Genomic DNA, 22,076 nt, shown 5'->3' with positions numbered 1-22,076 from the left:
GCAACACACACTCATGGGTCGAAATGGCCTGTTACGATGCCGTGTCTTAATTTAAATTAAAACCCAAATCTTGAATGGTTCTGACTTGTGTTTTCTCCCAGTGATGTTGCTTAAACTGTTGAGTACCTCCAGCATTTGTAGACTCATGTCTCCTCTAACGAGGGCAGATGCACATTAACTCTGTGCACCAAGTCCCATGTGCAATGTTGAAAAAATTTTTGAATGGTGACAAATTAAGAAAAGGGTACATGCAGCAAGACCTGCGTGTCGTGGTGCATCAGTCATTAAAGGTTGGAATGTAGGCACAGCAGACTGTGAAGAAAGGACATTGGCCTTCATTGCAAAAGGTTTTGAACATGGAAACCAGAACATCTGACTTCAGTTGTAGTTTGACAAGACCACACCATGAGTATGGTGTAGTTTTTAATCTCCTCATCAGAGGAACATTTTTGCCAATGAGAGCAGAGAAGATTCACCAGAGATTCTTGGGATAGCATGACTGACACATGAATACTGGAAGGGCAACAATCGGAACTATTATGGAACATATGGTGATTCAGGAGATGAAAATTGCTTGCTGGTTTACAGCAAATAAAGGTACATAAATCCCCTGGGCCGGATATGATATTCCCTCGGACCTTGAGGAAGACTAATATAGAAATTGCAGAGGCAATTTAATAAGAACTTGGTTCAGAATTTGGCAAACAATCTTGGCAAATCTTTCAACATTCTGGTCTATAGTTTCAAACTCAGTAAGGTTCTTTCTTACTCATTTGTGAAAGTGCATTGGACAACCCCTTAACAGTGAACTTCTTCTGTGGTTCCTTATCCTCTCTTTTTTTTCCCCTCTTTTCCTCCTCTGCAATGCGTTTAATATTTCATTTATAAATTTTCAAACTCAATTTCCAGTAATCAATCACAAATTAGTTATCCATTATACAAAATTCACCATCGAGTCCAAGCCATTTTTCCCCCTCTCTCCCCACACTCAACAGACCACAATTACGCACATTCAAGACATCCACAAAGGTAGGGAGCCCATCAGGGATTTGCCACGGCCCAACAGCCGGCACCTAGGCTGTTATATTTTTGTTGAGTTTACTTCATTGGGATGGAATGGACCCTCCCTCAGTAGAAGACAGGGAAGGCAGGGTAGCCATCCACACTATAACTGTGCTCCTATGAAATTTAAATATGGTTACCAAATTTTTAGAAAAATGTTAAATTTTTTCCTCAAGTTATAGGTAATTTTCTCTGGGGGAACATAGATTTGCATTTCTGCATTCCAAGTGAGAGTCAGATTTCCAGGTAACTGCTATGAACTTCCTTACAAGTAGGATTTGGAATATGGACAGCTTCATCTTAAGCCTTATGTCCATCATATTTCCTAATAGGAACAGCTCAGAGTCCTGTGGGAATTCTTTACCTATGATTTTTTTCTAGTTGCAATGCGTTCTCATTCGAAAAAGTCCTCATTGGTCAATTCCTTTGATTCAAGATCTAATAACTCTTCCATGTCAACTACCAATTCAAGATCCATTACGACCATCACAATGTTCTCTAATCTTGTCAAGCACATCCTCCTCATTCAAGCTTGTGTGAACATAGCATTTGAGATATCGTTTCTAAATTCCATTCATACATCTTCCTGAAACATTCTCCCATGCTACCACAATGTTCTTGATGGAATTAAGAATGCTGTAACCTTTCCAAAAATCACGCAATGATGTTTGATCATTGTTGGTTGCTGCTATGACCTGTGCAAATGTTGAGCAAAGATAATAAGCTTTAAAAGTCACAATTGCCCCATGGTCCATAGGCTGAATGAGAGAAGCTGTGTTTGGTGGCAGAAATATCACATTAACATCAGGATTAAGCTTCCACTTAATGAGGGGGAATTCCAGGCATATTAACTAAGATTAATAGAATCTTGAAAGTGTAACTATTTTTTTAAAAACAATATTGCTAAACATAGGGAATGAAAGTGTGCAAACCAATCTTCAAACAAGGCCCTAGTCATCCAAGTTTTGAATTGTAGTGGACTGGCAGGGTGTGCTTGTTAATGTTTTTGAATACATGTGGGTTCTCAAAGTGGTAAATCAGGAAAGGCTTCAGCTTAGAACCAGCAACATTACCTCCCAGTAACAAGGTCACTCAATCCTTAAATATTTTTAAATCCCAGCCTCGTGCAAGCTTCTTTATGAATGTCCATTCACTCCAGCATCCTCTTTCAAAAAAGTCTGGTTTCGTCCACATTCAAAATGTGCCTTCGTTGATAACCGTCATCATGGATTAATTCATCCAGACTTTCAATGAACATTTTGGCAACTCCATCTGCACTTGCTGTTTCACCTGAGACTCATACTTTGGGCAAGCTATACCTTCTTTTAAATCTACTAAACCGGCCATTACTTCAAGTGAAGCTCCCAATGTACTCCTCTCCTGCTTGCTCCTTCAGTGCCTTGAAAAGGCCTAGCTTTTGTCTAAATCATCCTTAAATTCAGTGGCATGCATTTCTGAATCAGGTCTACCAACCACATCATTAACAACTTCATCTTGTGAATGAGCCCTCGCCGTTGTATAAAATTGTGCTCTTCAAACTTACAGATCCTCTTACAGCCTTGCACATTCTCTCTGCATCTTTTAAAATCATCAACACGGTGGAATGCGACAACTGCAGACTGCAATATTACTCACATTTCTACCTTGCTCATGTGGGTTAATGGCTTTCTTTCGGGTCACCACAGAGTTCATTTTTGTTTCTCTTCTGAAACATTAGGCAGCCACTCCTCTCCTCTTGCATGAACCACAAGGGCTTTGACCAGGCTGAACTAAGCACTTGCAACCAGTCTTTCAAATGGGCTTTTCCACAAGCTTGCCAGCTTGTCCTGTTCCAGTCCCAACTGCTGCTGCTCACTGTAAAACTGCAGTACTGATCTCTCTCTTACAGAAAGAGAAAACCAGTTTTACTTTCTATACTTGCAAAACCACATGACCCTCTTAGAACAGCAAGATCCATTCCATACACCGTGTGGCTCTGACAAGTTCTTTCATCTGTTGCCTTTTTGTAAACAATCCATTAGTGAAGTCTCTTGGGCACTCTCCAGAGCTTTTCCTCAGGCCGGTCTGTCTCGCACGAGCAGAGGTCCAGTATTTTAAATGATAGATTTTAAAGTGTTTGTATGTGATCTACACTAAAAATACCTGCCCTCATTTATCTCCCAAAAACATAGCTATAATCTGTCACAGCTTTCATTTTTACCTCCAAAGGTATCACTTTCCTTGTCCTCTTAGCAGGTCCATCAGCAAGGAATGTTTTCCCTCTTGCTTGCCATGTTTCTAGCATACCTACAAAATGGTGACTAAGCACATAGCCCTCTAATGAGCTATGCTGCGCATGCACAGACGCGAAATTTTTAAAAATTTCGGTCATATGTGTGGGTGGACGCAACTCGTTGTAGGTTGGAAGTCGAAGGCTACCTGTATTCAAGTTTTCATGAAACAAATGAAATGTAACAGACTGTGCAATAGAGAGAAAAAAAAAATCAAAGTGCAAAATTAAAGTTTCCATCAAGGAATTTGAGTTTGTTGCTGAGAAGTCTGATGGCAAAGGGGTAGAAGATGTTCCTGAACATAGTGGTTTGAGTCTATGGAGAGGGTTTTGTATGTGATGTCCTGGGCTATGTCTACTTCCTTTTGCAGGTTAGAACATAAGGGTATTGGTGCCGCTGGTCTGCACATTTTTCACCACATATCTGTAGAAATTTGTCAGGGTTTCCAACAGCAAATGTCCACAGGAGGCACTGATGTGCTTTCTTCACGATACCATTAGTGTGTTGGATCCAGGAAAGCTCTTCTGAGATAGGTGAACACACTAAACGAACTAAACTCTCATCTCAAGTTTATGTCCTCTAATTTTAGATCCCCTATGCTGAGAAAGCCAAAGCTAATTTATCTCTGGCATATGTTATCCCATTGGCAAAAGTAAAGCTTGTAAAAAGAATGAAAAAAATCAACTGTTTCAAGTTGATATCTAAATCAATGCAAGCTGCCTGTGTGCCAAAATTCATGCTCACACCAACAGGTAAACAAAGACTAACTGGCATTTAGGAAGCTAGAAATATTCCCTCCTCCACAGCAAATGACAGACTTACCTGATGAGACAAATGAAGACAATTTCAAAAATGCAATTACACTGAAAATTTGACATTTTATTTAATTGCATGTTAAGACAAATAGAAAAGGGCTCCTTAGCTTGAAGTAAAACTTGAAAGTCTTATAGATGCAGTGATTGAAGTAAAAACACCATGCTGGATAAACTCAACAGATCAAACAGCATATATAGGAAAAATAAAAAATACATAACCAAAGTTTCAGGCCTAAGCCCTTCATCAAGGTTTGTAATGTAGGCAGGTCCCTGAATAAAATGGTAGGGGGAGGGGTAATAGGAGGGGTGGGGAATGAGTGCAGGCCCATAGATTAGAGGAGGATGAGTGGGATGGCTCTGTGAATGGAGAGTGAAGGAGGTGGAGAGCTGGAGGAAAGGAGTCAGAGGGATGTGAAGAGGGGAAGAATGGTCTAGCACACTGCTTTTCAAACTGCTCCCCTAAACTTACATTTCACTTTAAGCAATCCCTACGCCATAAGGGATTACTTGAGGTGGTATGTGAGAGGGAAGGGAAGGTTGATAACTACTCTAGACCCAATTGTTACTGAAATATTTTGCTTGAGAAAAATTGTCATTGGCCCATTTCCTTTGGAGTTATGAAATCATGCACATAATGGGTCAATTAGGTACAATTAGAACAGTGGTTTTCAACCTTATTTCCACTCACATTCCACTTTAAGCAATCCCTTACTAATCACAGAGCACTTGTGGCATAGGGATTACTTAAGGTGGAATGGGAGTTTAGGGGAGCATCTTGAAAACCACTGGTCAAGCAGAAACCTGAGAAGTCAATGTTAATGCCAACCAATTGGAGAGAGCACAGGCGGAATATTAGGCATTGCTCTTCCAATGCCTAATAATTAGGATCATTAAATGAATACATTTCTATTTAACAGCATATTTTACACCATGCACAACCACTGCATTCATTGCAGAAGAGATAAATGGACATTGTGCCAGCTTCCTGCTATAGATTTTTTTTAAAAATCATCCTTATTGCTCAAGTGGAAGTCATACATGGAACCTTTTCAAAATCAAAGTTCATTAATGTGGAGTAGGTTTAATTTTATTGAAATTTAGTCATACAGTTCAGTAAAAGGCCCTTTTGGTCCACGAGCCCATTCCGCCCAATTATACCCAATAGACCCACAACCTTGTACGTTTCAAACAGTGAGAGGAAATTGGAGCCCCCAGGGAAAATTCGTGCAGACACAGGGAGAACATGCAAACTTCTTATAGACAGGATGAGATTCAAACCCCAGTCCTGTTCACTGGCACTGTAATAGCTAACTGCTACGCTAACTGTGCCTCCCATTAATGTATAGGTTGGTACAACATCTCTTTGCAAGAGATCAGAGTAAACACAAATCCAATGGTGGCTATGACAATCAATGTCCACCAAGTTGTGTTGTAAATTTTCTTGCCTGTGATAAAGCAGCTTACTTTGCCAAGTTAAAAAAGTCACCAATTATGAGATACGCAGTATCTGATGTGGGTTGGAAGTAGATGGCGTTTAAAGAAAACGCAAAGGGTAAAGCAGAGAGCATTTAACATAGATCTGATGTTAACATTTCATACCAATAGGCAAATCTTTTTAAGGGCATTCTTGTCAGTTTCATGAAGCACACATATTGAAAGCAAGTCATTAATGCTCCAGTCTGTCAATTTACAATCGAGAGGCTCAACTATAATGCAAATGAAAAGATGCTATTATTCAGCAATTCTGTTTGGCACTTTCTCTCCCCCAGGAAGTGGATACAAACAATTGTCAGAAAACATTTTATTTGAAACAAGATTTGAACAAAAAAATATAGGAGGAGGCATAAGCTATCTGCACCACCAAACCTGTTCCGCCATCCAGTCAATTTGGCAAATGGACCTGCCCTTCCTGAATCCACGCTGCATTTATCTCCCTGATGGAACAATTTCCATCCAGATGATTATATTTCTTCCTTAAAGATAGCTTCAAGCATCTGCCTAACTACAGACATGAAATCATACCCTTTTGTATTGATTGTCCCACAACTTTTGACTTTGTTTGAAATATAACAAGCATTCAGATAAAGTGCCCTTATAGTCACTCCTTTTAAAATCTTGCAATCTTTATGCCTTTTGCAGTTGCCTTTTCTGTACCCACCTCTTAACCAACTTTTGCTTTGGTGTCTGCATTGCTTCCCTGATTTTCTACATGGATTCCCATTTTCTGCCAACTCTCTCCAAAAGAGGAAGTGAACAATTCCCCACCCCACCCTCCCAGACTGTTCCTGTCCAGGTGCAGACCATGCTGTTTGGCCTGATGCCACCTCCCCCAGAACCAGTGCCAATATCCCAGGAACCAGAAACCTTCCCTCCTGCACTGTTCATGCCACATATTCATCCTATCTTCAGAGATTTTCCTCTTCCAACAAGCACATGGAAGAGAAAGTTATCCTGAGACTATTACAGTTGAGTTCTTTTTTTATTTATCTTTTAATTCAGCTTCTGTTTTTTTAAATCATTGATGGGAACAATCATATATGCCAGGGGACAAGACGGTCCTTGAACTTTAAAAATGTTTCCTCAAAATCAAGGGTCATCTTATACGCCAAGAATAAAACCCAAACCTTAACAGTCAAGTCTCAATCCTCCCAACGCCAAGTACAAAATTCAAACCTTAACAGCGAAGTCTCAACACTCCCCCTGGAGTGTTCTTCTTCTCAGGCTGTCATCAGCTCTGTATAGGCTTTAAACAGCCTGTAAAGAAGTGGACAGTTTATTTTAAAATATGTTCATAAAAATTAAACCTTTGCTGGGCAATTTTCTTTTAATATACTAATTCACAATATTTTAATTGTGCCGAGCAGCATCATTCCACTGTCATCAGTAAGTGCTAGATTTGAAGTACAGAGAGTATAGCTCAAACCCTACATTTCAGGTCATCTTATACACGGGTCATCTTGCACGCCAGCATATATGGTACATGCAGTGCCACAACCTTCTCTATCACAATATCCTGCAGCCACTCCAATATATCCCTGATCTCTGCACCTGGGAGGCAAGTGCAAGTCTATGCCCCTTACCATGGAATCCCCTACGACTAAAGCTCTGCCACTCTTTTTCCTTCCCTTCTGGCAGCAGAGCAAGTCATCCAGTTTCAAGGCTTTCCATTATTTGTACGTCCTTACCAATTTGTCAATGGCACTTCATTCAGAATTGAAAAGGCCTTTTCCTCAAGGTTCAAATACTTTTTTTTAAGGGAAGCCAGTATTATAGGTTCTTCATTTCTTCAACCTTTGAATTCTCAACTGAAGTCTACCTCTGCTCTGATGTACTCAAGACCTAAAAATCAAGATATAGATTGCTAGAATTTTAGACATTAATGGAATCAAGATATATGGCATTGAGAATGATAGTGGAACTCAAATGAATGATCTGCATAATCTTACTGAATAGCAGAGTATGCTCGTGGACAAATTATATGAATACCAAGCCTGTGTATCACAAAGGCCTTGCTCTTGGAATATTCTGAGAGCTCACCATTGTGAAATACTTTAAAATATCTCCAATAGATTTAAACAATTAAAATGAAAACCATTAAAAGTAAAAATAATTTAGTTCCATCAACCCAAACACTCCTTCCTCCCTCCACCCAACTCTTTCTATCCAGTGGGCCTGCATCAGACCTCCACACGTGCATAGAGGCCTTTTTTTTTAATGTTACTATTAAGGGAAACCCAGTCTGTGACAGAGCCTACAATCAGATCATTCAGACGAATGATTACATTTATTTTTTTAATTTAGACATGTAGCACGGTAACAGGCCCTTCTGGCCAATGAGCCCATGCCACCCAAATACACCAATTAGCCTACAAACCCCATAGGTTTTTGGAGGAGGAAACTGGAGCATCTGGAGGAAACCAACAGAGACAAAGGGAAAACATACAAACTTCTTAACAGACAGCACCAAATTCTTTCCCAGATCATTGCTACTGCAATAGTATTGCTCTAATCGCTGTGCTATGCTGCCAAAATAGGTAGATCATTGTCCGAAAATTGGAGAAATTAAAAGGACAAACATCTTTTCCAATAACAATGCAGTAACTTTAAAGCCATGCAACACTCAATCCAATGCACTTTTTATTTTCTAATTAAATGCACACGAAGCATTTTACAGATAAAAGGCACCAACTTCAGTGCATTTAAGTTTAAAACAGGAATGAAGTTCACAAAGAACAAACCATTCTCCACAATGACTATCTACACATCTCATACACAATCTCGGTTGGGCATCACATTACTTTTCTAATAAAAAAAAATCAGAAAGGATGAATGCTCATCATTGCAACAGTGTTGTTTCATTTATTGAAACATGCAAAGAATCCAAACCTAGCAAACCTAATCTCTAGAAACTGCTTACAAATGTTCTCCAGCAGACTTCTAAAGTTTATATTTTACTACTTTTGCCCAATTACCAGAACATAAAAATGAAATTCTATTCACCATTCCTGCTCTATCAAGTCATAGGGACAATATTTTATCTATTGAGAATACCAAAGCAACATGATCCATTAATTTTGCTTTTCCAAGACTATAAAATTAAAGATGCTTTCTGATGTCACTTCATTATTGGCTCATCACATTATGGAAGTGCAAGCATATACCCTTAGGACAGCGTCAGCAGGGTTTTTCAAGAGCAACACAGACAACAACTATGAAAAACAGTGGGACTTTGGGGAAGCCACTCATCCATAAGTAACAGCATCCCAGGTAAAATTATTAAATATTTTATGATAACTTTTGAATTAAGGAAGCATGTGTACAATTTTATTGATAGAGATCAAAGATGCATGGCCTAAACCATGAAGACAGCCAGCCAGTTCCACAACATTGTATGTATTAATCACAATGAAGGAAAATATGCAGTTTAAAACAAATCCAGTTCGTCAAGGCATTGAAAATCTAAAATTTTAGTTTATTTCACAAATGTCTTGAAAACAATTATGCAAAAAAAGTCATGGGAATAGCTTGTCAGACCTGAGGGGAAAAAAAGTTTATATTTCAACATAGTTCATGATCTAACAGGCAGCAGTGGACAATGGACCATACACAAAAGCTTTTCAAAGTACTGAAGAGATACCATTAATTCTGTTGCAGGAAAGCCTTTAGATTTGTTAACTGGAAAAGTCAGTATTTTACAGGATGGAAACAGGCCCTTCATCCCAAATTGGCCATGTACACTGTGGTCTACTCAAGCAGGACCCAGTTACCCATAATTGGTCCAGTTTCCTCTAAATCCTTCCTAATAATGTACCTGAAGTGAAACACAAAAGTCTGCAGATGCTGTGATTGTAGTTTTTTTTTTTTAAATCAGAAATGCTAGAGGAACTCAGCCAGTCTCATAGCATCCATTGAAGGTAAAGATACGTCACCAACTTTGGCCTGAGCCCTTCCTCAAGGTATGTGATACTTTGAGGAAGGGCTCAGGTCTGAGAAGTCAGCGATATATCTTTACCTCCAATGGATGCTGTGAGACTAGCTCAGTAAAGACCTCCCACCACTATTTCTGGCCTGATCCCTTCCTCAAAGAATGCCATACCGAGTTGGCGGAGGTCCTGCAACATTTCTGTGCTTTTACTCATCAAGCACCTGTCTTGTTAGTTTTAGACATTAGAATTGAACATGCCTCTGGCAGCTTGATCCATGTACCTACCACACCCTGAGTGGAAAAATGTAATCCTTGATGCTTTTTCTATCTTTCCCTTCTCATCTAAAATCTGAACCTCAAACTTTAAAATCTCCTGCACTGGGTAAAGGACAAATTACAATATCTATGCACCTCATGATTATGTAAACTAATTCAAAATTCTCCCTCAGTCCCAAACTCCAGACAGAAAAGTCTCAGCCTGTCACCAGTCCCAGAAGAATTCTTGTGAATCTTTTTTCCATACTTTTTTGCTTCATGATACTTTCCCTTTAGCAAGGTAACCACTATACAACTAATTTTGGTATCAGCAACAAAACTTGCTAACCATGCTAATTACATTGTCATCCAATTCATGACAGAGTGGATCCTGCTCCATTCCTCCAACCTGAATAACAATCTTTCACCATCACCCTCTGACTCCTACCATCAAATCAATAATGTATTCAATTGGTCAGCTCACCTGAGATCCCAGATGATCTGATCTTCCAGACCAATCTACTGTGCAGGACTTTGTCAAAGGCCTTGCTGAAGTGCATAGACAACTTTAACCTCCTTTAAAACATTCAAAATCATGAGACATAGCTTATACACTAAGCCATGCTGACTGCCCCAAATCAATCCTTGTCTTTCCACATCCATGTAGGCCTTCCTGCCACATGGCCGATATCAAATCACTGGCTTGTAATTCCTTGGCTTGTCCTTGCATTCTTTTTTAAATAGAGATACATTAGTCACCTTCCCCAGGTTAACACCCTCAAATTTCATTACATTCAGGACACACAGCTATATTATTCCATATCAAACACCAAAAGAGCACATGCTCTCAAACCAGACAGTCCACTCAAATGAATGTAAACATTCTAACAGATTGCCAGGTTGGAGAGGAGGTGATTCATGAACACTGTCTCCTTGACAAGAATTATAATATCCTCATCAATTTATAGGAATCCTATGATTGCTGCACAAAGACTTCAGAGCCCCTCCAAACTTTTCAACAAAAGCATTCAAGTATCACCTAGGTTCATTTTTTTTCCATCAATGCAAGAGACCACAGAGTAGCAAAACCGTGTACTGTTTCACTCAGCAAATGAGGGTTTAGGACATTGAATACCAGGAAATTTTACAGGGATATTGCAGTTTGTCTATTGCAGCAAAAGGTACTGCAGATTAGGGTTGTGACAACTGTGAGAGATAAGGAATTGCTATTAAGGGTAGAATTACAGAATAAACCCTTGGTATCTAGCACTAAGAGGTATTGGTAGATGCCAAATAGGTGAGTTTTCTGGTTGCTTGAGATTATGTTGAGTAATTGGCGAAATAATATTGAGGCTTGCCAATATTGAACTTCCATTTTTTTTTGCCAGTTGTTTGAGGCTACTAGTTATTTGATTTTCAGATAACAGGGATTTTACTGTATTTTGAAACACTGAAAGGAGGAGATAACCCTTTTCTGCTTATTGTGGAGGCTGGAAAGGTGGAAGAATAAGGGGAATGTCAATCCTTGCTTTGAATGCGTACAAGTACCCCGTCCACCACAGTTCAACACCCTAAATTTCTGATTTTCCAATATGAAGGCAGATTCCTTTGCTCAGCTTTGACCCAACCAGCTTTATATTTAATTGACTGGCATGACAAATATCTCCACTCTGCCTTTCTTCTCAACTTAAAAACTTTCTACCACAAGCATTTTAGCCTCCTCAACCAATTACGTTCCCCACCAACAATAATACTTGCAAGCTCAGCAAAGCCCTCCTCCTTAATTTGTCACTTTCCAAACATCTTACCAGAGTGAAATAACAGTTTAATAGACTATTTTTATGGTCTTTGTTTCAAACAAAGTATTCTTTAGAAGGATGACAAATATCAATGGATCACTTTGCAGAACTCCTCTTTGATTTACAATTATAACTCTCAACTTCCAGTTGTTTGCTATATTTATGTCATTCTCAAACCTTTTGTTCCAAATTTGACTCTGATCCAAAAGAAACCCAATGCATTTCTTCTCACAAACCAGATTGTTTCCAGAAATTTGCTATTTTTGAATTTATGGTAGCTGCCATATGCCGTTTTGTAGTTCAACAAGAAAATTGTCAAAAGAAATTTAAAAAAAACCTCTGCTTAAAATACCTGCTTCTAAACAAGCAGGTGTAGCTAGAAATATCTGAATACTGTGCATAAGAGAATACAGTAAAAATCTACTGTTGAATTTTTCACATAATACTTCCATATTTGTGGGCATCATTCCAGGCTCAGTTCCAGGAAATAAACTAAATCAAGGCCTTATCTATAATATTTTTGTCTGGTTTACAGGGATTTATTAGGATGTGCACTGAAAATATCACATTCAAAATCTTATCAAAATGTCCTGTTCGCTTTTTCTTTTTTTTTTAATTATAAATTAGCTGCATTTCTATATAGACTAAATAATTTTAAGACAATCAAGATTAACGGTTTACCAAAAACAGATTTCCTTACAATTAAGCTTGCCCTTTTTAGAACTTTTTCCACAGTGCCAAAATAGACCAACTAAATTGATCTTTTCAAAGTAGATGAACTTTTCAGTTAAATGATGCCCAATTAATAATTGCAAATGTAAACCACTAGGTATTACATAATGGAACCAAGCAACCTTTACAGACTATATGCCAACCTTCAGAGGCATTTTGGTAAAAATCCCTTGTGTGTCCACAAAGGACAAACCCATCTACAGGTGGGTTTTCATTCCTGCATCTTTCCAAATATGTAAGAATACTCTTACACTTGAGAAAACAAAGTACAAATTTTAAATCACCAGTGCCACCAACAGCACTATTCCCTGAACATTCAACACAATCAGAACATTTGTTCCATGTCATATACTGCATGTAAAACTATTGCATTCCTCCAACACTGTTCAGTCAAATATGAAAGTACACCATATTATGAATTTTAATACAGTATTTTTTTTTAAATTCAAGCTTGCCAGTGTTTTTAAGACTAGCAGAAAATCAAGCTGAAACTACTTGCTACACAATACTGGTATACTAAAAATCAAATCACTATTATCTCCTCAGCTCCAGTAATAGTAACCAACTTGGACAAACACCCTTTACTAGCTTCCTACTGGCTTCTTAATGCATATTCTTAAAACATTTCAAAGATAAAGTGTGCTTATAAGGCCTTCCAACCCACAAGCACACACTTCCAATATACATATGTAACTAATTAGCCTCCAGGAGCAAGTTATTTTTAAAACCTACACACAACTTTGGAACATGGTAGGAAACTGGAGCACCACACTAACATGAAGAGAACATACAAATTCCTAACAGACAGTGCTGGAATTGAACCTGGGTCACTGCCACTGTAATAGCTTTGAGCTAGCTTCTTTATTAAGTGTGTGAATCAGCACAAGCTTAATTTGAATTTTAAGCCTCAAACTCATTAATGTTATAGTTTCCAAAATTACCAGCTCTACACATTCAGAACTTGCACTATTTTAAATACCTGTACATACAGTTCAAAAAAGCCCTATTGAAAGGCTACTGTGATCTGCAGTTGCTTTTAAGTATTCAAAACCAAATTACCAGCAGCTTCACCAAGTTAATCACCAAATATTTTAATGTTCAGCAAAATCACAGTATGTCATTTACCTCTGTGCAGTACCAAATCCTTTTGCTAAACATTGTTCAAAACTACTCCGAGGCAAAGGGCTAATTCAGCAAGTTCAAAACATCTTAGTTGACTGGGTAGATCAGTAATAGTTGAAATATTATTGAATATTATTTGGTAGGTTTTTTTAATTTGCAATTACCCATCCTTGGTTACTTTGGGATAATGGCTTAGCCTTCTCCTTTAATTGGAAACTGTACACAAGGCAGTCCCTTCAATCCATACCAGTTTTCTAAAAGACATTAAAACTGCCCCAATCCCCTTTTTCCCTTTCAAGTAATGATCCAATTTATCTGAGTCATGAATAAATCTCCATCCCCCATTTATTACATTTCATCCACGTTAAATGTAAATACCAAATTTAGCTTGATACTACTGATCGGCTTGCAAAGCTAGAACTGGAGTCTGCAGTGGTCAAGGCCAAATGTCTTAAGCTGCTGTGGCCACCTGTGTGGAGTAGAAATCTCATTTAAATCAAATGAGCAAAAATCAGCAGGGGTCAACCCAATCCAACAGCTTCAATCATTTACAAAATTTTGTATTTCCACTCCACTTACCCAGAGTGATTTCCAATGGTAGAGTTTATATTTGTTCCTTCCAATATTAATCCATCTCTTTGGATTTTTTATCTAATAACTGCAAATTACTGTATCATATTAGAAACTTTATGGAAAATTATATTCCAGCATTGTCTGCCTTACAGGAAGGACCCTTATTGGGCAGACCAATGGAATAAGGGACAATATAATTATGACAGCTATTAATAATTTTTTTAAATTCACTTTTTTTTTAATTCAATATACAGCACGGTAACAGGCCCTTCCAGCCCATGAGCCCAATTACACCAAAATAACCTATAATCCCACACATTTTGAAGGATGAGAGGAAACTGGAGAAAACCTACTCAGACCAAGGAGAACATACAAACTCGTTACAGTCAATGCCGGATTCAAACCCAGGTCACTAGCATTGCGCTAACTGCTACACTGTGCCAAAACTCTAAATCATTCTCAGTAATTGCAGACAGAAAGCAATGTCTTGTGTTTACAAGCATCTGTAATTCAACTTGCATAAATTGGACAAGAGTGCAGTTTTTTTTTTAAATATACACTGTACAAAGGCCATTCAGCCCAATTACTCCATGTACCACACTTTATGTTTCACATGATTTAATTAAATAGCATTTTATTTCCTTAATCAGCATTTTAAGCGTTGGATCATTTAAAATAAATCATCTTTAAAAGCAAATTCCACACTATTTTTGCATTGAGGTTTCTTAATTTTTAAAATAATGTTGGTAGCTCTTGATAGTCTATAGTTTTGTCCTTCCAACAGAAAGCTGTTTACTTATTCTTAACCTTCAGACAACAAATTCAAGAGGAAAAATAGCCTGATTATATTTTTCTAATAGTATCAACCTTATCCTTTGGAGTGCACCTCTCCAATACTATAATCAAGATTCATGACTACTTGTCTTGTACACAAAATGTGATAATGCACAAAGTCCTCTATTCGCCCCATGAGCTAGAACTGTGTCCATTGCTCCAAATGTAGTCTAACCAAAGCATGATACAAGCTATCAAATGGCTGCAGAGCAACACTATTTTTTCAACCAGTGCACTAAGACTCCAAACCTTTTAATCCTCTCCCTCATTGAGATGGTCATTTATAAAAGGGGGCATGATCTTATTTTTTTTTAAAACCAAAAGCTCACTTGAAATTTTTCAATTACGTGACCACTGAAGTTTATTTAATGTAACCTCACAATCAGCTATGGTTCTTTTTATATATGGACTATTTCCCCACATTCAGGCACTTGCAAGCCATTCAAGTCTTTTGATTGAAGAATATCTAAACTATCACAGATACAATGTAGAACATGGCATGGAAACTAACCCTTTCCAACTTCTGCTACTCTGAATAGCTTCCCTTTGAATACTTTGCCTTGCTGTCAGCTAGTTAACCAGATAAATTTTATTTACACCACTACTCATACACTCTACTTCGCAAAGTATGCAATGACTAAGGCTTTGAATTTTGAAATCTAATCCAACCATGCTATACATCCCCTTTTTTCTCTTGAAGTTTTCCATTTTTATTTTGGTACATACACTGAGCTGACAGATTGAGTTTTCTCAACAGGTCCTTTCTCATTTCCTAAATATAGACATCACTAGTTTTCCAAGAATCCTTTTGTAATCTAGTCTAACTTGCTCTTTAATATCTTTACTTCCCTGGATTAATTTAACATGCATGCATTTATATAGCAAAGTCAAGGTAAAATCCTGACTTAAATTAAGGAATATTCCCTTGTACTTTACATGCCATTTCTAATCTGAACACAATGCCATGTGCAATTAACCATTTTCTTGGTTAGTACAGTACTACTTATGAAACATTCAATACTTCTGTACAGTTTTACAATATACATAGCAAGGCCAAATATCAAAGCATGATATTCGTAATCAAGATTTTATAACAGTCACATGCCACCTCGCAACATCAAAGCTGAACCAGATGTACTTTCAGCTTTCTTCAGAACTGAATTTCAGTGTCAAAAATTTCATTACTGATTTTTTTAAAAAATGAACATTTTAATATTTATTTAATTAAATGGGCACACTGCCTTAAAGGGAACCTCAAACATTTCCAAAACTTGTCATTATAAATCTCTTAATGAAGTGATGAATGAGAATTTGAATGAATCAAAACAACTTGCAGAAAATATATCTTTGTTTATAGTTTGGAATAGCAGCAAGTAACATCAATTAATATGTATACAGACAGAAGAAGTTTCAAAAATGAAAAGTTTACTACTGAGAAGGGACTCATTAATGATTAGTAAAAGTATTTCAACATTGGGTGGCACTTTTAGCACAAATTCTTTACAGCACCAGCAATTGGGACCGGGGTTCGAATCCCAGACTTTGCACATTCTCCCTGTGTCTACGTGAATTTTCTCCAGGGGTTCCAGTTTCCTCCCACTGTTCAATACGTACCAGGGGTGTAGGTTAATGGGGTGTAAATTGGCCGGCACATGGACCGAAATGGTCTGTTGCTGTGCTCAATGTCTAAATGTTTTTTTTTAAAACACCTCTGTACAATAGTAAAAGTAAGGGAAGAAGAAAAAAAATTCTGACCAGTGTCTCTTGCTCTCAGGTTTTCAAAGGCGGCATTTTGTTTAAGATTATCGCCCTTCACAATGAAAGTCTTCATGCTTAGTGAGAGTCCATCCAGCATCATTCATTCTTTGATCTGTACTGGCTTCAATTTACCAACATCCTATGGTGCTCCACCTAGTCAAATTGCTCCCCTAGAATCAAGATCCATCCCTCTCCCTACTTCCTTTCTAACACTTGAACCAAACTATAATCATGTCAGGAATGGATATGTCTGAACAGAACCTAAACTGAGCCAACAAGAGCTTCCACCACAGAACTGGTGATTGAATGTTAGAACTGAACTGCTTAAGAAAATCTGGGCAATCTTCCACGTTTGCTGCTTGATACCTGGAATGCAGCAACTATGGATTAATTTGGCTTGAAGTACAACTAGCTGTGTAAAATAAACTATCAGCACTTTTTCGGAGATGTCATCGGGAACTCAGTTTACGCTGAATCTAATACACTTTTCATTCCAGAATATCAGAAAATGGATTGAATTGCTTTGTGACTACTACTGCTCCGGCAATTTTGATATGATGAGGAGAGCATTGCAAGAACCATACTGCAAATGAAAAGCCATGAGCAATATAGCATTGGAGAAAATAACATTTTCCACAGGGGAACCAATTCAAAAATGAAACAAGTTTATGTGAATATCACAGCATCATTTAGGAGACAAAAATCAAAAGTAATTTGCAAGATACAGTAAAACTCCTAGTATCCGGCAGCTATGGGGATTGAACTTTCCGTTTGCTTGAGATTGGGTGTTGCATGACTAGTGAACGAGGCATTAAACTTTGGTATTTTTTACCCATTTACTTTCTGCAAATTTTTTTTGCTGGTTGCTCTTTGCTTGAATTCCAGATAACAGGGTTTTACTATTTAGTGACCATCAAATCGTGGAGGGTTGGGGGGGGAGGGGAAGCAAATGCATAAAACTTAGTTTTGACCATTCTTTATACTTTAACTCTACTACAGTATTAAGTACATGAACAACCACTGGGTTCCGCTATTTCCAGCTTCTCTCTCTTACAAAAAAGGTATCAGGCCCTGACGGCGTACCTGGCAAGGTATTGAATTTGTGTCAACTAGCAGTGTTCATGGACATTTTCAACCTCTCACTGTGACATTCAGAAGTTCCCATCAGCTTCAAAAAGGCATTAATCATCCCAGTACCCAAGGTTTCAATGACTACCACCCAGTAGCACTAACTTCTACTGTAATTAAATGCTTCTAGAAGCTGGTCATGGCCAGAATTAACATGTACGCAAGATTTGGACCCACTCCTATCGCCATAATCACTTGACAGCAGATGCAATATCACTGGCTCTCCACTCAGCTTTGCATCACCTCAAAAACAGCATTTCATAGATTACAGCTCGGCCTTCAATACCATTATTCTCTCAGTGCTGGTCAAGAAGTTACAAATGCCCACTATGCAACTGAATCTTTAACTTTCTCAGTTGAAGACCACAGTCAGTACGAATTGGAAACAGCATCCCCTCCTCAATGATCATCAACACAGGCACACTGCAAGGATGCATGCTTAGCCCACAGCTCTACCCATTATACACCCTGGATTGTGTGGCCAGGCACAATTCCAATGCCATCTCCAAGTTTGTCGATGACACCACAGTTGTTGGCAGAATCGCAAACAGCATTGAGGAAGCGTACAGGAGAGAGACAGATTAGCTCATTGAAAGGTGTAACAACAACAACCTTGCGCTCAACTAGCAAAACCAAAGAGATGATTGTGGACTTCAGGGGGAAGTCACGGAACACGACCCAGTCCTCAACGAGGGCTCAGTAGTGGAAAGGATCAAGAACTTCAAATTCCTGGGTGTCAACATCTTTGAGGATCGGTCCTGGAGCCTCCACATTGATGCAATCACGAAGAAGGCTCACCAGCAGCTATACTTTGTGAGATGTCCGAGACGGTTCAGTATGTCACCAAAGACTTTTGTATACTTCTACAGATGTACCGTGGAGAGCATTCTGGCTGGTTGTTTCACTACCTGTTATGGAGGTACCAACTCTCAGGACAAGAATAAACTTTAGAGGGTTGTTAACTCAGCCTACGACATCACGGGCACCAGACTTCATTCCATTGAAGTCGCCTACATGAGGCGGGTGTCTTAGAAAAAGCAGCCTCTATCCTCAAGGACCCCCCCCCACTCTGCTACCATCAGGGAAAAGGCACAAGGGCAGCTACTTCCCCGCTGCCATCAGATTCCTGAATAATCAATGAACCAATGACACTGCCTGACTTTTCCTGCTCTATTATTATTTATTTTATAGTCATGTCGTAAGATGGTTATAATATGTATGTTTGCAATATGATGTTGCCACAAAACACTGAATTTCATGATTTTTTTCATGACAAATTCTTTTACTGACATTTTGGTGTGCAAATGATTTGATGCATAATCTTACTTCCTCACATTCAAAGAGGATTCTTTCGAAATTTCTAAAAATTGATCAGGGGATTTTACTACATCCCGGAGCAGACTAATTAATCAGCAAATAGGCAACTATTTCATTGTTTCGTGTGGAATCATGTTATTCATAATTAAAATTAGTTTAAAAATCTAGAATGATTGGACTTCAAAGCAAAGTAATTAATTGGTACAGGCAAGTATAATTTACAAAGTTTTGCACATCTAAATTAGCCAGTGGCCATATTTTATGTATGAAATCAGGTTCAGAGTCACACTATTTATTTTGTCGAGGCACGTGATTTTACTTAAATGGAAGGATGCTGCCCTGCCTACTCATGATCAGTGGTTGTTTGACATGTCCTGTTTGGACATGGAAAAGATTTAATATTCAATTAACAATTCAGATACAAGATTCCAGAAGTTACGGGAGTCATTTATGACTATTTTATTTTATAATTTTACTGCAATGAAATTAAATAGTTTGATTTGAACATTTTCCGCATTTCTTACATTAACTTTTTTTAACCTTCATTTAATACTAGACATATATCACATCTGGCAACACGGTTAGGTAAGAGGTTTGAGATTTTCTTCTATTCAAACAGAGAATTCTTTAGAAGTTTCTAAAAATTGATTGGGGGATTTTACTACATCCCAAAGCACACTAATTAATCAGAAAATAAGCAACTATTTCACTGCCAGTATTAAAAAAATTAGATTAATTTTAAATGTACATGACAATTGGGGAGAAATTGAGGCAAGGAGTGATTTAGAGTCAAATAACTTGTTAACAATATGACAGATTGCAAAAATCATCATCTTAACCATGCTCTAGCAAATTACTGTTGGGTTCAACAGTCTTTTCACCTATTATTACTAATTGTTAAAATAGTAGGCAAAAAAACTCCTGATTAAACAATTTCTTAACTGATAAAATACAGCATTAAAATGTAACTGCTTCCAGGCTAACAAAACAAATCTTAGCCCTGTTTACTTACAAATTGTGCAAGGACATCAGTGCCAGATCATATAACCCTCAATGCACCCTGAGCAGGAACATCACGTGTAATTGATCTGTAAGCACAAAAAAAGTTAGTTATTTTAACTTTTTTGAAATCGTTGATATTTGGTATAAGAATATAACAATGGAAAATCGGTAGGTACTATTGAGCAATGAGCAAGAGGTTTTGACATCTCAAACAACTTGTTTACATCTCCAGGAATCATTAAATTATACAATTAGCTGCACATCACATTTTCTCAATGAAAACAAACACCTGGATTAGAATGTGATTGCAGGTAACCATGATTAAAGAAAGGATTTTTGTTTATTCATCTTTGTGACAACATTTCAATTTTGCATTAAACTATCTGTCCAGTTTTAAATTTCTGAGATATTCTTGCACTACAAAAGGCCAGAAATTCAATAGATAATAGACCACATTAAATCTTATTGACCGATGAGATCTTGAATAACACTCACACCCAACAGAAACCACCGATTCATATTGGATGAACCGTTGAACCAAGTTAAAGCAAACAACAAATTTAATCTTGGAATTAGAAATCTTTAAGGGAAAAGCTTGATAATCATATCATGAATTATCAATTACTACAACTTGAAATGATCAATAAAGCCCACTTTTCCTCTTTCCTTCAAAACATGACATTTAAGTTTTAATACTGAGGCTGTTCATCAGTTGCTTGCCAATAAACTTTACTTTTACTCCTGTAAACAGGCCAGTTTCACCACATGGACATGATCCATTTTCCAATAAAAGTTGCAAGTCTTTAGAATCAAATACACAAACTACTTTCTAACCGCAAGCCCAAGCTAAACTGCAAGTCAGGTCAAACTTGATTATACTTTTTGAAAAATACCTCATACACCCCCTGTGTAAGGTACCATAAATTTACAAAAAATGGGTGAAAAAGGAATCTGCTGTCTGGGAGGACTATTTCGAAATTTGTGTATTTAAATTTTGAAAAGTAGATTGTCTCATAATAAGGATATTCTGCATTGGAATTCTGATTTTTTTTTTTAAATGCTGTCATTTGTTCAACAATCCAAAACAAATTGAAAGTAAAAAAAAGTCTCCACACCAAAAGTTATCTTGGAGTAACTTAATGAAGTGTCGTGGATCAGGTTCTCAGAGGATGAACATTTAATGCAAATTCGATCACTGAGGCAGTCAAAAGTTATTTTACGAATCACATACTTCCCTCGACCACATTATGCCCGTTTTAACAAAATGCACACCAGTCAAAACACTGGAGAGAACAAATTGGACGAAATGGGGCCGAACTTCATGCACTCGCCCCCCAAGTTGCGGACCATCATCTGAACGTGTTACCATCTCCTGTTGAAATTCAGACGGACAATGGGTTTAGGAGAGACGTAGTGCGTTGGCTTGGCCATCCCTGTTTACTTTTGCGGCCTACACAATACAACTACTGTGCCGCCAATGAGAGCAACAAAATGGTTAGTGCATCTTTTTTCATCGCAGTAAAGCACCACCACCACCATCAGGGCTGCAAAACATACCCGTTGTCCCCCCACTCCCCCCTCCCCCCAACACCACCCAAAGTAATTCTTAAACAACATGAATGCACCGTGAATTGGTCATTGTTGCACTCCAAACTGCTCCACGGAAAACATTACTAATCAGGCCCTTGTATCTGATGGTCATAAACGGCCTACCTCGCAAAGGGGGGGGGGGGGGGAGTTCAAGCCCAACAATCGGCAGGGCCAGGCTTGAAGCAGCTACAGTTTATCAGCAGGTTCAAGCTCAATTGCTTCTATTCCTTTATCAGAAAGGCTTTTATATAGATACATATAAAAGACTAAGGAAAGAGGGGAGAGGAAGCAGTGGAGTGTCAGCTCCAGGCCTGTGTTTCAGCATCAATCCCCGCTGTCGGAGTTACAGCTGTCGCCGGATGTGTGAACGTCAAACACCAAGTGCTGCTGGGAA

General features: G+C 38.1%; 1 protein-coding gene and 1 long non-coding RNA gene across 9 annotated transcripts in view; one reads left to right on the top strand and one right to left on the bottom strand.

Moving 5' to 3' along the window:
- Positions 1-22,070, bottom strand: part of trip12 (thyroid hormone receptor interactor 12) — a 121,223-nt gene extending 99,153 nt beyond the window's left edge. For 7 of the 8 annotated variants that reach the window (XR_011344336.1, XM_069897334.1, XM_069897336.1 and 4 more), the window contains exons 1-2: positions 21,806-22,070; positions 20,103-20,178 (exon numbers count right to left, since the gene is read on the bottom strand). The gene's annotated coding sequence lies outside the window, so the exon portion shown is untranslated. Of the gene's footprint in view, positions 1-7,332; positions 7,487-20,102; positions 20,179-21,805 lie in introns of all 8 variants that reach the window. The other variant, XM_069897335.1, reaches the window with a different exon arrangement.
- LOC138743062 (uncharacterized) lies at positions 8,787-17,476 on the top strand. Its single transcript, XR_011344631.1, has 2 exons — positions 8,787-8,914; positions 16,662-17,476. It is a non-coding gene; the product is annotated as an uncharacterized lncRNA (long non-coding RNA).
- Positions 22,071-22,076: the final 6 nt, after the last annotated feature.

The sequence above is a fragment of the Narcine bancroftii genome, chromosome 9, assembly GCF_036971445.1.
Source record: "Narcine bancroftii isolate sNarBan1 chromosome 9, sNarBan1.hap1, whole genome shotgun sequence".
NCBI classification, from domain to species: Eukaryota; Metazoa; Chordata; class Chondrichthyes; order Torpediniformes; family Narcinidae; genus Narcine; species Narcine bancroftii.
The sequence above is the reverse complement of the archived record's forward strand: the minus strand, read 5'-3'. Positions and strand labels throughout refer to the sequence as shown.